The sequence below is a fragment of the Neofelis nebulosa genome, chromosome 1 (genome assembly GCF_028018385.1).
Source record: "Neofelis nebulosa isolate mNeoNeb1 chromosome 1, mNeoNeb1.pri, whole genome shotgun sequence".
Taxonomy (NCBI): domain Eukaryota; kingdom Metazoa; phylum Chordata; class Mammalia; order Carnivora; family Felidae; genus Neofelis; species Neofelis nebulosa.
In genome coordinates, this window is record NC_080782.1 from 188,689,348 (window position 1) to 188,702,572 (window position 13,225).

Here is a 13,225-nt window from a genome sequence, read left to right on the forward strand (position 1 = left end):
TGTGAGTTCGAGCCCCGCGTCAGACTCTGGGCTGATGGCTCGGAGCCTGGAGCTTGTTTCCGATTCTGTGTCTCCCTCTCTCTCTGCCCCTCCCCTGTTCATGCTCTCTCTCTGTCCCAAAAATAAATAAAAAACGTGGAAAAAAAAATTAAAAAAAAAAAAAAGAAATAATCATTCTGTAATTCTTGCTAATTTTTTAAACCATATTGTCCATTAATTAACATGACATTGTTCAACCCTCAGTGATTCTTCAAATTATTACTTTGTGTTCAGAATAAATAAGAAAGTTGTATGTGACTAATGCAGTAAACAAACTGATATCAGCCAGATTTTTAAAAATTGCTCACTTAAGAGCCTTTTGTTTATCATCATAGCATTCCTTATGGGAAGTACATTAGTCATGAAAATAATTGACAATTAAGAAATAAATGTTTGGGGCGCCTGGGTGGCGCAGTCGGTTAAGCGTCCGACTTCAGCCAGGTCACGATCTCGCGGTCCGTGAGTTCGAGCCCCGCATCGGGCTCTGGGCCGATGGCTCGGAGCCTGGAGCCTGTTTCCGATTCTGTGTCTCCCTCTCTCTCTGCCCCTCCCCCGTTCATGCTCTGTCTCTCTCTGTCCCAAAAATAAATAAAAAACATTGAAAAAAAAATTAAAAAAAAAAAAAAAAAGAAATAAATGTGCTCTCTATTGCTTTAATTCATCACAAAGTTTTTGATCTATTTCACTATCTATAAATATTTAAATTTCTAGTGACCTCTTTCTTCCAATGATTTATTGTTTATACATCATAAATTGTCCTATTATCTATCATTATGATACAGATATGCATACGTTTCAAGAGTTAACTGAGAGTCAGCTTGTACTCATCAATAATCATCATATTAATCATTGTCAAAAAAGAACAATATTAAATTCAAGAGCAGTGTAATTTATTTGAAAGAGACTAGAAATATGAATTAACTAGCACTGCTTCTGCTTCTGATTTTTCTGCCAATTCAATAGAATAATATTAAATTTATCAAAATCTCTTTTTAAGATGTAAAGAAACTTATGCTTGGTGACATTAAGGGATTTGTTTAATTACCTAATGGAAGCTGTGGAACCAGGATTTAAATCCAAACCTCTCTGACTACAAAATATGTTTTTAAAGATATATTTTAAAAGGTATATAATAAAGCCAAAAAATAAAAATAACTTCCTTCAAATTCATGTATCCATCTAGCCTGCCCAACTTCCTGAGCAAAGGCTATCGAAAAGGTCTAACCCTCATTCTCTCTTGTTCTGCCTCCTACTTCATTTTCCAATTTACCACAAAATAGTTAAAATAGTTTGCACTCACACACCTCCAGGATTACTGATCTCTTCAATTCTAATTGTTAATCCATATGTAACAAGTAAGATGTCTTAATCTGTTAAAACAACATCAGCAATCAACCAAACAAGCAAAAAAAAAAAAAAAATTACTCACTGCAGTTTATGCTAACCATTTTATTTATTTTTTTTTAATTTTTATTTTCTATTCCCTCTCCACACTCCCCACCCCTACTTAACAAGGAATCTGGAGGCAGGTAGCTGCTATTATAAGTAAAATAGCACAATGATATCAGAGCTGGACCTTGTCAATATCTTGGCTTGTTCTTCCACATCAAATGCTGGCTTCAACAGTTTCAAATAGTATATCAATATTCAACTCCAGAAAGGATCACATGAAGTTTGTCTGTTGCCCTTTGATTCAAGTGTGCAAAACCTCTCTCAGGAAAGCTCTCCAAAGGAGTTTTCTCTTCTATCTCATTGACCAAAACTGGGATATATGGTCATTCATTGCTTCAGTGGAGAACAGGATTCTAATTTTTTCCTATATCTTCAGACTAAGATTCACTTAGGAAAGAAAAAGGTGGGAAAATGCTATTAGGTAGACAATTAACAGAATCTTCACAATAAAATTATTTCTAGACTTTACCTTAGTAGCATTTGTTTGTTTACCTCATTGTCATTCTCTCGTTTTATGTCCTATGATCCCAGGTGCTCCTTCCTCCCACTTTTCTGGTTGTTCTTTAGAATTTGCATTGTATTCTTATTTCCTACCCAAATCTATTTCCCCCTCGGAAATTCAATCCTAGATTATCTTCTCACTCTTCATGTAGAATCATAGGAGTTCCAATGATTCCATTTGCATACGCTCAATTTCCAGTTCACTCTCTCCCATTCATTACTTCCCTAGACTCTGGAACAATAATCTGCTGACATGGGCCCCAAGCTAAAGAGGGCCCACTTCTCTCTCTGTCTCTCTCTTACACACACACACACACACACACACACACACACACACACCACTACACCACACAGAATCAAGAGTAAAGAGAAGAATATATTTCTTTACTTTGGTTGCTTTAAGTCATTGAAACATATGTTGACTGCTTAAAAATGCTATGAAGAGAACAAGGGTACACCATTAGCAATATTGGAGAGAGATACTGCTTCAGAGTTCAGGGAGGATTTAACTGGCAGAAATGAAAAGATATTTCATTTACCTTTTCAAATCTTTGCACTTAGACTGCATGAACTCAGTGATTCTAGTATAATGAAGTGTTTTTTTCCAATAGTGCCAAGTGTCAATTTTCTTGCTTCTCTTTCTGTTCCGCATCTTGGTTCCAGCAGCACTCTGTTAACATGGCATTCACAACCATTGAACGTGATGGCTCAGAAAGATTTTAGAATATTAAATAATTAATCTCAGTATAGTTAGATAGCCAGATAGATACAGCATACGTGAAGAATGATACCAATGCTTTTTTGATAATTGGATAATGTTGAATACTAGAATTATGAATTTAAATTAAATAAATATATAATATAATACATTCACATTTTTCAAATAAACAACTAAAATTTTAGTGGTATTTAGTGAACTTAAAATGATTGTCTTTGGCATTATCTTCATGGCTCTAAGAGAGAGGATAATGAGAAATGAGTTTTTCAGCAGCAACCAAATTTTGACTAAAGTCCAGAATCTTTTTTTTTTCAGTTGGCAGTACATAGTTTATATTTGTCACTGTGAGACACAGGATCAACAGATAGCTATTAGAGTTTTTATATCAATCAAAGATTACATAGAATATTTTCTGTACTTGTCTACATTTTGAATATTTTTGTGGCCACATTATATCTTAACCTGTAGTCATACCCAAAACACTCAGTGAGGATGATGATTAATTACTGATGATGTAATAACATTTACTTTTAACAAGATGCTACTAAATTATTCAGAGAAATAATGGTGCCCTTCATATAAAATATATATATGTGTGTTTATACATATACATATATTTTCAGATATAGGTGGGTGGAACAAATAGGATAGGTGAAGGTGGTCAAAGGATATAAACTTCTAATTATAAGTAATTTGAGAACTAACGTACAGTATGGTGATTATAGTTAGCAGCACTGTCTTGTATATGGGAAAGTTGCTAAGAGAGTAAATCTTAAGTGGTCTCACCACACACACATAAATGCTAACTACGTGTTTTGCTGGATGTGTTAATCTTATTGTGCTCATCATTTTGTAGTATATACACATACATCATCACACTATACACCTTAAGCTTATACAATGCTGTACGTCAATTATGTCCCAATAAAGTAGGAAAAAATCATTTTGCCTTTGCAAGTTTGCCAGCTTTTGGTTACATAACCAAAGATTACAACCTATTCCTTCTATTTTTCCATTGTTAAGAGATGGTTGTCAAGGTAGGAAGATATATATTATTTATTTGTTGGTTTTATTTGTAAATTTTAGTTAGCATGTTATATTTAGACCTCTTTTTGGATTCTTGCCCCAGATAAAAGTACAGAGAAGCACATTTCCTAAAGAATGTCCCTCTTATAACACATGGAAAAGTGAGTTTATGTTCTTCCTTTCCAAACTTGCTTTTCCTCTTATGTATCTTACCTCAGTGAGTGGGACCATGCTTCACCTAGTTGATTGAGTCTGAAACCCTGGATTCATTTGAGTGATGCACTATATATCACGCTCTCTCGCTGATTCAGACATTGCTCCAACAGTTTTCCCTTCTCACTCTCCTACATCTTAATTTTTTTATTAGCCACTTTATCACTCTCACGGGTACAAACGCATGGTGTTCTTTCTCATACTTTACTGGAAAGAAGCCTTTCTCTTGACTGCACTTCCTTATTTTAGGTATCACTCCATTACTTTGCTCCCTATTGCAATAAATCTTCTTGAAAGAGTCGTTTATCTTTCCTGACACAAATTCTTCTCCTCCCAACACCTCTTAACCTTATCAGCATTTACTTGTTCTTGATATTTGCTTTTTTTACTACTACTTTCAAATATACTATTGGCTTCTATACGTTATGCTGATTGTGTTTATCTTTATTTCTTTGATAAAATATAATTCCTATGCTGACAGGGATATTTTCTCTCTCTTGTTCACTGATGGTCACCATGGGTCCATAAAGTTGACCAGCATAAAGTAGGAGCTCAGTAGATATTTGTAGAATGAACTGATAAAGGAATTCCTGACTATTAACCTTCCCTCAGCATCCTCATGTACCCAATAGCCAATATACACTTCATACTTCTTGCTTCAGTCCACTATATTATCTTTGCAACTTTATGTCAATCTACTATTACTTCAAAATAAAAAGTTCATTTAAAAATACTTCTTCTTGGGCGCCTGGGTGGCTCAGTCGGTTAAGTGTCTGACTTCGGCTCAGCTCATGATCTCATGGTTCATGGTTTCAGGCCCGCATCAGGCTCTGTGCTGACAGCTCAGAGCCTGGAGCCTGCTTCAGATTCTGTGTGCGTGTCTTTCTCTGCCCCTTCCCCTGTTCACACTCTGCCTGTCTCTCTCTCTCTCTCAAAAATAAATAAGCATTAAAAAAATTAAAAAATATATTTCTTATTTACAGCTAAGCTTAAATACCCATTTTCCAAGATCCTTTTCCATTTCATAATCATAAGTAAAAATTATTTTTTCTGTCTTCTAGGACATCTTGCTCATATTCCTGATCTCTGTAAGTGCTAATTATTGTTGGTATTTTTTCATTTCCTTACTTTGGTATTCCCACCACATTTTACTATTTGGCAAATGAAGAAAAACTGGACCATACTTAATACTGAAGGTAGGACTTGATTTTTATATTACTGATAGAAATGGTATAAATATTCCCTTTTTGGTAATATATTAGCTTTGCTAAGTTAGTAAAATTTTCTCAGCCTGAGTAAACATTCATGAAACCAGCCTCGGGGCGCCTGGGTGGCTCAGTCGGTTAAGTGTCCGACTTCGGCTCGGGTCATGATCTCGCAGTCCGTGAGTTCGAGCCCCGCATCGGGCTCTGTGCTGACAGCTCAGAGCCTGGAGCCTGCTTCGGATTCTGTGTCTCCCTCTCTCTCTGACCCTCCCCCGTTCATGCTCTGTCTCAAAAATAAATAAACATTAAAAAAAAAAATTAAAAAAAAAAAAGAAACCAGCCTTGGTCATTTTTAAAAGTACAAAAGTCAAAAACATAAAAGGTTTTCAGATGTAAATTTTAATTTACTTTAAAAAATTTGGGGGGGTGCCTGGGTGGCTCAGACGGTTGAGCGTCTGACTTCAGCTCAGGTCATGATCTCACGGTCTGTGGGTTCAAGCCCTGCGTCAGGCTCTGTGCTGACAGCTCAGTCTGGAGCCTGCTTCCAATCCTGTGTCTCCCTCTCTCTGCCCCTCCCCCACTCTTACTTTGTCTCACTCTGTCTCTCAAAAATAAATAAATGTAAAAAAGATTTTAAAAAAATTCGGAGAGCAAGCTCACTTTGGAAAGCAGTAGGAATCAGACAAGAGTATCTTTTGGAGATAGTCAACATGGGATTTTCCTCAGTAGGTTTGAACCTCACTCCCCTGGTTGTTTTAACCAAGCTTGGGCTGTTTTAACTTATCAATATGTAGATAGATAGATAGGTGGATAGATAGATAGATAGATAGATAGATAGATAGATAGATAGAAAAACTAGTAACAATTAATATGTTATTAAAAATTATCATCAGTCGGGGCGCCTGGGTGGCGCAGTCGGTTAAGCGTCCGACTTCAGCCAGGTCACGATCTCGCGGTCCGTGAGTTCGAGCCCCGCGTCAGGCTCTGGGCTGATGGCTCGGAGCCTGGAGCCTGTTTCCGATTCTGTGTCTCCCTCTCTCTCTGCCCCTCCCCCGTTCATGCTCTGTCTCTCTCTGTCCCAAAAATAAATAAAAAACGTTGAAAAAAAATTAAAAAAAAAATTATCATCAGTCTAGAACACTTAAAATCTCAAATCTTCATGCCCAAATCAGAAAGTCCCCTACCCTCATCAAGGCAGACTTGTAACTTGGAAACTTGGACTTGGGAGAGGTACAAACTGATCTGGTATTTTCTGTGTCCTCACAAAAGTTGTTTTGAGATTAGTTGTTTCAGGGTTGAAGAGAGGGATGACAGAGAGGGAAGGCAGAGTTGTCTTATATTACAGACATTATGTCTGCCTTGGAGAGATTTCTCTGGTGTGCCCTGATTTGGTCTGGTAATATCAGCCCCTTAGCCAAACCAATTTAACGTTGTAAATTCCTCTCAAGTAGAGTCTGGCTTAGTAGTTTTTCAGTAATTCCACAGTTCTCTGCATAAAGGAAAAAGAGATGAGGTACTCTTTTATTCCACCCAACGAGGCAGAGTACGAGGGCAGGGTGGAAGTAGCATCAGTCTCTTCTCCAAGTAAACTGCACTAAATTTCCTTCCAAGCCTACTATCATAAATTCTTCTCTTGGGCTAATCATGGGTTTATGTTCCACCATGTTTTGTGTGAAACATCTCAATCTGTCCAGAGGAATTTCCACCATTCCCGTGGAAGGGTTTGAATAGGCTGACAGAAATGGCTGTGAATATATACACAACATTCCCATTATGTCACAAATCCAAAACACCATCTCTCTCTCTCTCCAGTGGCCTTCTGTATAGAAAGGAGGTGGAAGTGACATCACACTCTATACAATAAGGCTGCCTGCCATACAAGTCAGAAGAAACTATTTTCTCTTGTTTAGGAGTGGCTTTCTTTAAAATTTGGGTTACTTAATCTATGTCATCAGTACTTGGACTTACCCAACAGTTCTAAGGAAATCTGAATGGCTTTTTAAATATTTTTATTACACTTACATTTCCATGGGGCAAAACTTTGAACCAGAATCATATAACTAAATCTTAGATAGGGGACATGGGTAACGAGGAGTAGGGAAGCAGAGAAGCATCAATAGGAAAAAGGAAATAAAAAGTGTCTCTGGAAATTCTTTTCAGTCATACTTTTGTCATACTTGTATGACATGCTTAGGGAAATGAAAATGAACTAAATTATTCAAGAATGAATAGTGTAAAATATTACAGGATGATTAAACAGAAAATATTTTTTTAGAAAAAAATATAATTTTGAAATTATAAACCACTTGAACAATGTTTACAGGATATTAAACAAAAATTAAAGAGAATTAAACTGAAAAATAGATATACAAATTTACACAAAATTCAATATAAATTTTCAAGGAGAGCAAAAACTTGAAACAGACACGAAGGAGCATTGAAGATAGAATGAGATAGGTTATAGTATTTTTTAAAAAATTTTCAATGTTTATTTATTTTTAAGAGACAGAGAGTGTGAGCAGGGGAGGGGCAGAGAGAGAGGGAGACACAGAATCCAAAGCAGGCTCCAGTCTCTGAACTGTCAGCACAGAGCCTGACGCGGGGCTCGAAATCACGAACTATGAGATCATGACTGGAGCCAAAGTCAGACGCTTAACCGACTGAGCCACCCAGGCGCCCCTAGGTTATAGTATTTTTATTCAGATTTCTAGGAAATGGGAAGAGAAGATATAGAGAAACAGGATATCTGTATAAATTAATATATAAAAGAACAAGTATAGATAAGCATTTACTGATAAAGAGATACCAACCACCATCATTTAAATGTTTTCTGATAACAAAAAAATTGTTTCAAACAAACATAACTAACCAAAAGGAAACAGTAATAGTTAGTATCCATTATTGATTAGGCATAAACTCCTATAGACAACACCAAAACAAGAAGATGTTTTACACCACTCTATAATCCTGTTGTTACATAAAGAAAACAGAAGTACACTGAAGGATAAAAACACATGCTGAATTCTTCCGGTTTTCATATGGTGATGGAGCCCTATATAGAAGGATTAGTTATTGTTTTTCCAGGCAAGAGAAAAATTTTAAAATATAGAAAAATACATATATGTCTATATCTAACATACATCTATTATACAATATATATATTTTGCAACTATAAATATCTAAAAGCATAAAGCTCTACAAAACCAAACAAATTATTCCAAAGTACTTAGATGGTTTGAAGTTTCAGAAACATTCACTGTCACTCTCTTTGAAATTATGACCATTTGCAGTAGTCACACAGTCTTTTCCTATTTTCTTTTCATAAATTACTAAAGTACTATTGTAAAACTGAACTTGACCCTAAAGGCAAATTGTCTCATTTGCTCTTTCCCTTTAACCAAGTTTACATCATGGAAATGGCTCTCAGTTGGGATTTTGTACTGAAGAGCAAATACATATATATGTATGACTAATTTGATGAAGAAGCAAAATTATCACAAAAGCTATTGTCGCTAGATTGGAGAAAATAAAGTGTAAAGCAGAATTTCTTCACATGTGTCTTTTAAAAATGCATTTTTAAAGTTATTGTTTAACCATTTTTGTTTTATTACATAGGAACATGGAACTAGAAAAATAAAGAGTGAGACCTGATTTGATTTTGCTATATTTGATGATAAAATAATCTTCCAAGTTATTAAAGATGTGAAAAAAAAGGTACTTTCTTATGAAAAGATATATATTTACAAAAAAAGACATGGTGTTTGAAAAATTCTATCCAATTCCTAAGACTGTGCAGAGCAGAAGGATTTCCCATTAGTTACAAGTATCCTGAAGGGCATATTTCCCTTCCATTCTATGACCAAAATGTGTTTCTAAGTAATGAAAGACACTGTATCCTTAGAAAAAGTTAAACTTGGGGCGCCTGGGTGGCGCAGTCGGTTAAGCGGCCGACTTTAGCCAGGTCACGATCTCACGGTCTGTGAGTTCGAGCCCCGCGTCAGGCTCTGGGCTGATGGCTCAGAGCCTGGAGCCTGTTTCCGATTCTGTGTCTCCCTCTCTCTTTGTCCCTCCCCCGTTCATGCTGTCTCTCTCTGTCCCAAAAATAAATAAACGTTGAAAAAAAAATTAAAAAAAAAAAAAAGAAAAAGTTAAACTCAACCTCCCAAACTAATTATCATCTTTCATGTGAACTTTTTTTTTTTTTTTTTTTCCCTAACCCCAGCATCTCAATGATGTAGGTTAATGGGAACTTTTGAAATGAAAAAAAAAAAAAAAAAAAAAAAGGAAAGAGGGAAAAAAGTATTATCTCACAGCATTCAAGGTCATAATGCTGTACATAATACCAGGTGTTAGAAAGTCCAGACTATCAGTTTTTCCATTAGGAAAGTATTATGCTTCCCAATTTAGTTTTTTTTTTTTTCTCCTTGTTTGGCACAGGGTTTACAGGTGTGAATTTATAACCTTTACTTTTTAAGAAAGATTTTTCCTCTTCTTTCTTCAAGGCATGGACAAGAAAAGCGTCACCTCTTAATGTAATTAACAGTGAAAATTTTAGTGAGTTTTGTTTTCACTTTCACTAACTTTCAAAAAAAGGTTTTCTGAAAGCCAATGAAACTCAAGGCAAATTTTGTTTTTTTAATTGTGTAACAAATAAAATAATAATAGTACTAAATGCCACAGAGTTCTTGTTATCTTTAGGCAACGAGGCATTTTTAAGTACAATTTTTTTTCTGTACACTGAAATTTTATTTCTATTATTTTCAAATAACCTGAAAAGCATAAGATTTTTAAGATGAACAATAAATTTTCTAACACATATTAATTACTATACACATTAATACAGTCCTCACTGTATTTTTAGCTGCTATATAACTTAGGTGATGGAGATATTTCTGTACCATATTAAGGATCATACTTTCTAAGTAAGTGCTGCAATTCATTAGAAAATCATTTTCACCAATTTCTGGGGCGCCTGGGTGGCTCAGTCGGTTAAACGTCCGACTTCAGCTCAGGTCAGGATCTCGAGGTCCCTGAGTTTGAGCCCGGCGTCGGGCTCTGGGCTGATGGCTCGGAGCCTAGAGCCTGCTTCGGATTCTGTGTCTCCCTCTCTCTCTGCCCCTCCCCATTCATGCTCTGTCTCTCTCTGTCTCAAAAATAAATAAACGTTAAAAAAAATTAAAAAAAAAAAAGAAAATCATTTTCACCAATTTCATTAAAAGCATTTTAGATTTTATTTCTAAAATATGCATAATTTATGTAAAAGCAACAGTGATTATCCTTTTGTTTTTATTATTTGGCAATCATAGCAATTTTTATCTTTTTTCTTTTCTTTTCCTTTTCCACTCCCAGTCTATTCCTCATCATTTATCATGCCAATTCATAATAAATGAATCAACAAGGAACACCCTCCATCTATTTGCAGGCACATATGTGCATATATTTATTTGCATGCTCAGATTATTTTTACTGTAATGTAATTATTACACATGCATTTCCTTCCTCACTCAACAATAACTTCTGTGAATTCTCCTAATACATTTCAAATATTATTTTTGATTGGATAATGTTTATCAATCAGTATGTAAAATAATTTCATACATTTTTCCATTGATAGGTATTTACTTTGCTTGGAACTTGTTGCTACTATATATAATGTGGCAATAATCATACTTACATAGATTATTTTTTGTGTTCCTGTGATATAAGAAATAAATTTCCAGGAATGGGTGTTGGACTAGAGGGTATCTAAATTTATCCTAAAAATATTGCTGTTTTTATTTTATGATTCAGATGTACACATACTTAGATTTATACATAAACTGTTTTTATTAGCTTACAAATAAAAAATTCATTATTTATTTGCCATAGCTTGGAGATCAGAGTTGTTTTTGAAATACACCAGTTAATTCCATGATAACTTCAGTGTTAAATTAACACAACCACTTTCTAAACTGTATGTTTTTAATTTCCCTTAAAATTCCATATAATTTCTGTAAAAGACTTGCATATCACCTATTCCAAATCAGCATTCTATTAGATCTTCAAAGAAAAAAAAATTTCAATGACTCATTTTCAATAGTAATTATTCCAAATGCTAAAGTGGTTTAATTCAGTGAAACCCACATCTATCTTGCCATAATTAAATACAGCTGCCTTGGCTCACTTCAATAAGGATTCATTTTTTAAACTATAATGACCCTTCTTATACAGAATACAAGTTATTAGGTCACCTGCTAGCAGTCTTCTCTCGAGCTACCTAATTATCATTCCTTTAAGCTTTATTCATACCTTATATTTCCAAGATTTGGATCATTAATTTTTCTCCCGAATGCATACATTGCATATTTTTCTACATCCTTTTTGGCCTTCAGACTTTCTGCAAAAGTTAGAATCTAGCCAAGTATTTGATAAGGTATTTTTATGTTTCTGAATTTTCTAGTTCAAGTACTCAAAATTTCTCCATTAGCCTGGAGAAAATTAATCATTTTTAATAAGCATGTACCTTATTTCTGTGAATTATTGCTATACTCAATGGAATAAGTAGAAAATGTTTCTTCCAATAAACCAGTGCTATTAGGTCTGGAAATGTCTATGTAATTAAAGGAGGACACATTAAAAAGGTGTATCTTCACCTCTCAGCATTGTGGTGCCTCAGAGATAGCTCATGACTCTGTCCTTCTTCCATATACTCACCTTAGATCTCCATATGTTTAATTGTTGTGGTTACCATGGTTATGTTCATGAGTTCTTTACAGTTATCATTGGATGGTATACAAATATGTATTTACTTCACTCATTTGACTCCACAAAAAACCTGGATGGAAAGAATTACCTATTACTGTAGAATACTTAAACACAGTAATCACTGGTAAATCTTCGATCGTGTGTCCAGTTATCCAAGTCTAATACATTGCAGTTAACACAATTGTTGATATTCACTCAACAACTCTTTACCATGAGAACTACTTCTGACGTTCTAAATAAGTTTTTGTTTATCTATTTTATGGTCTAGATCTTACTTGATTCTTATTTTCTGCCTTTGCATGCCAACTGTTAATATTCCTTCTCTACTAATTCATACATGTATTATCTATTACTGAAAAAATTGGAATAATGCATTATTCTCTGAGATTAGTTTTACCCCTTTAAAATTCATCCACCTTTCACATTTCAGACAGATTTTGTAGCATTCAGAACATGACTTTTTCTTAGCCTCTATCATAAAAAGTTACAGTATTTTTTATTGATGTTCTTTCTTTAAGGTACTTAAAACTGAAATCTTGTTTAATTTTCTTCTTAACCCCAACAGTTGCAATATTAACTTAAATAGAATAAATCCTCAAAAAATGTTCATCAAAATGAAATATTTTAAAATAGTTACTGAACCTTCTTCCCATATGGCAGGGGTACAATTTGAGCCTATCCAAGTAAGCTCCTACCATAGACTTCCATAACAATGTCAGCTCACATAAATCTTGGACAATTACAAAATTAAAAGTACTTGAAGTTACTAGAGAGTGAACAAAATCAGACAGATTTTAGAGTGGAGTCAATACTTGGAAGAAGAGTGAAGCATGAGGTGAGTGATCACATTTTTTGGATTTATACTGAGAGAAGGCTACAGTTGGAGGTATAAATGATGGTTAAAACTTTGATGCAGAACTCCACAGAGTTCCCAGCCTGAAAAACCAGAGGCAGACATTGGTGTAACCCAAGCTGTGGGAAGTTCGTAGGGAATATTCTCAGCTGTGGGAAGTTCGTAGGGAATATTCTCAGATGTCACTTCTGCTCCATTCTGTCCTCTGCTTCTGGAAAGCCAGTTACAAGTAAAGTACAGCTTCTAACTAAATGCTTTACCCTCTTTTCTGGGTTTTCCCACATTTTTTCCCTTTTCCTTTTCAGTTTGTGTGCTTTTCAGTGTCCTCCAATTTTTTCATTTTCTAGTGAGTTTTTCAATTGTGTCCAACCTACTGTTAAATTCATTCTTTTACTTTCAACTTTAATTTTATATATATGTGTGTATGTGTATATACACATATCTCACTCCAAGAAGTCTCATAATATTCTCTTA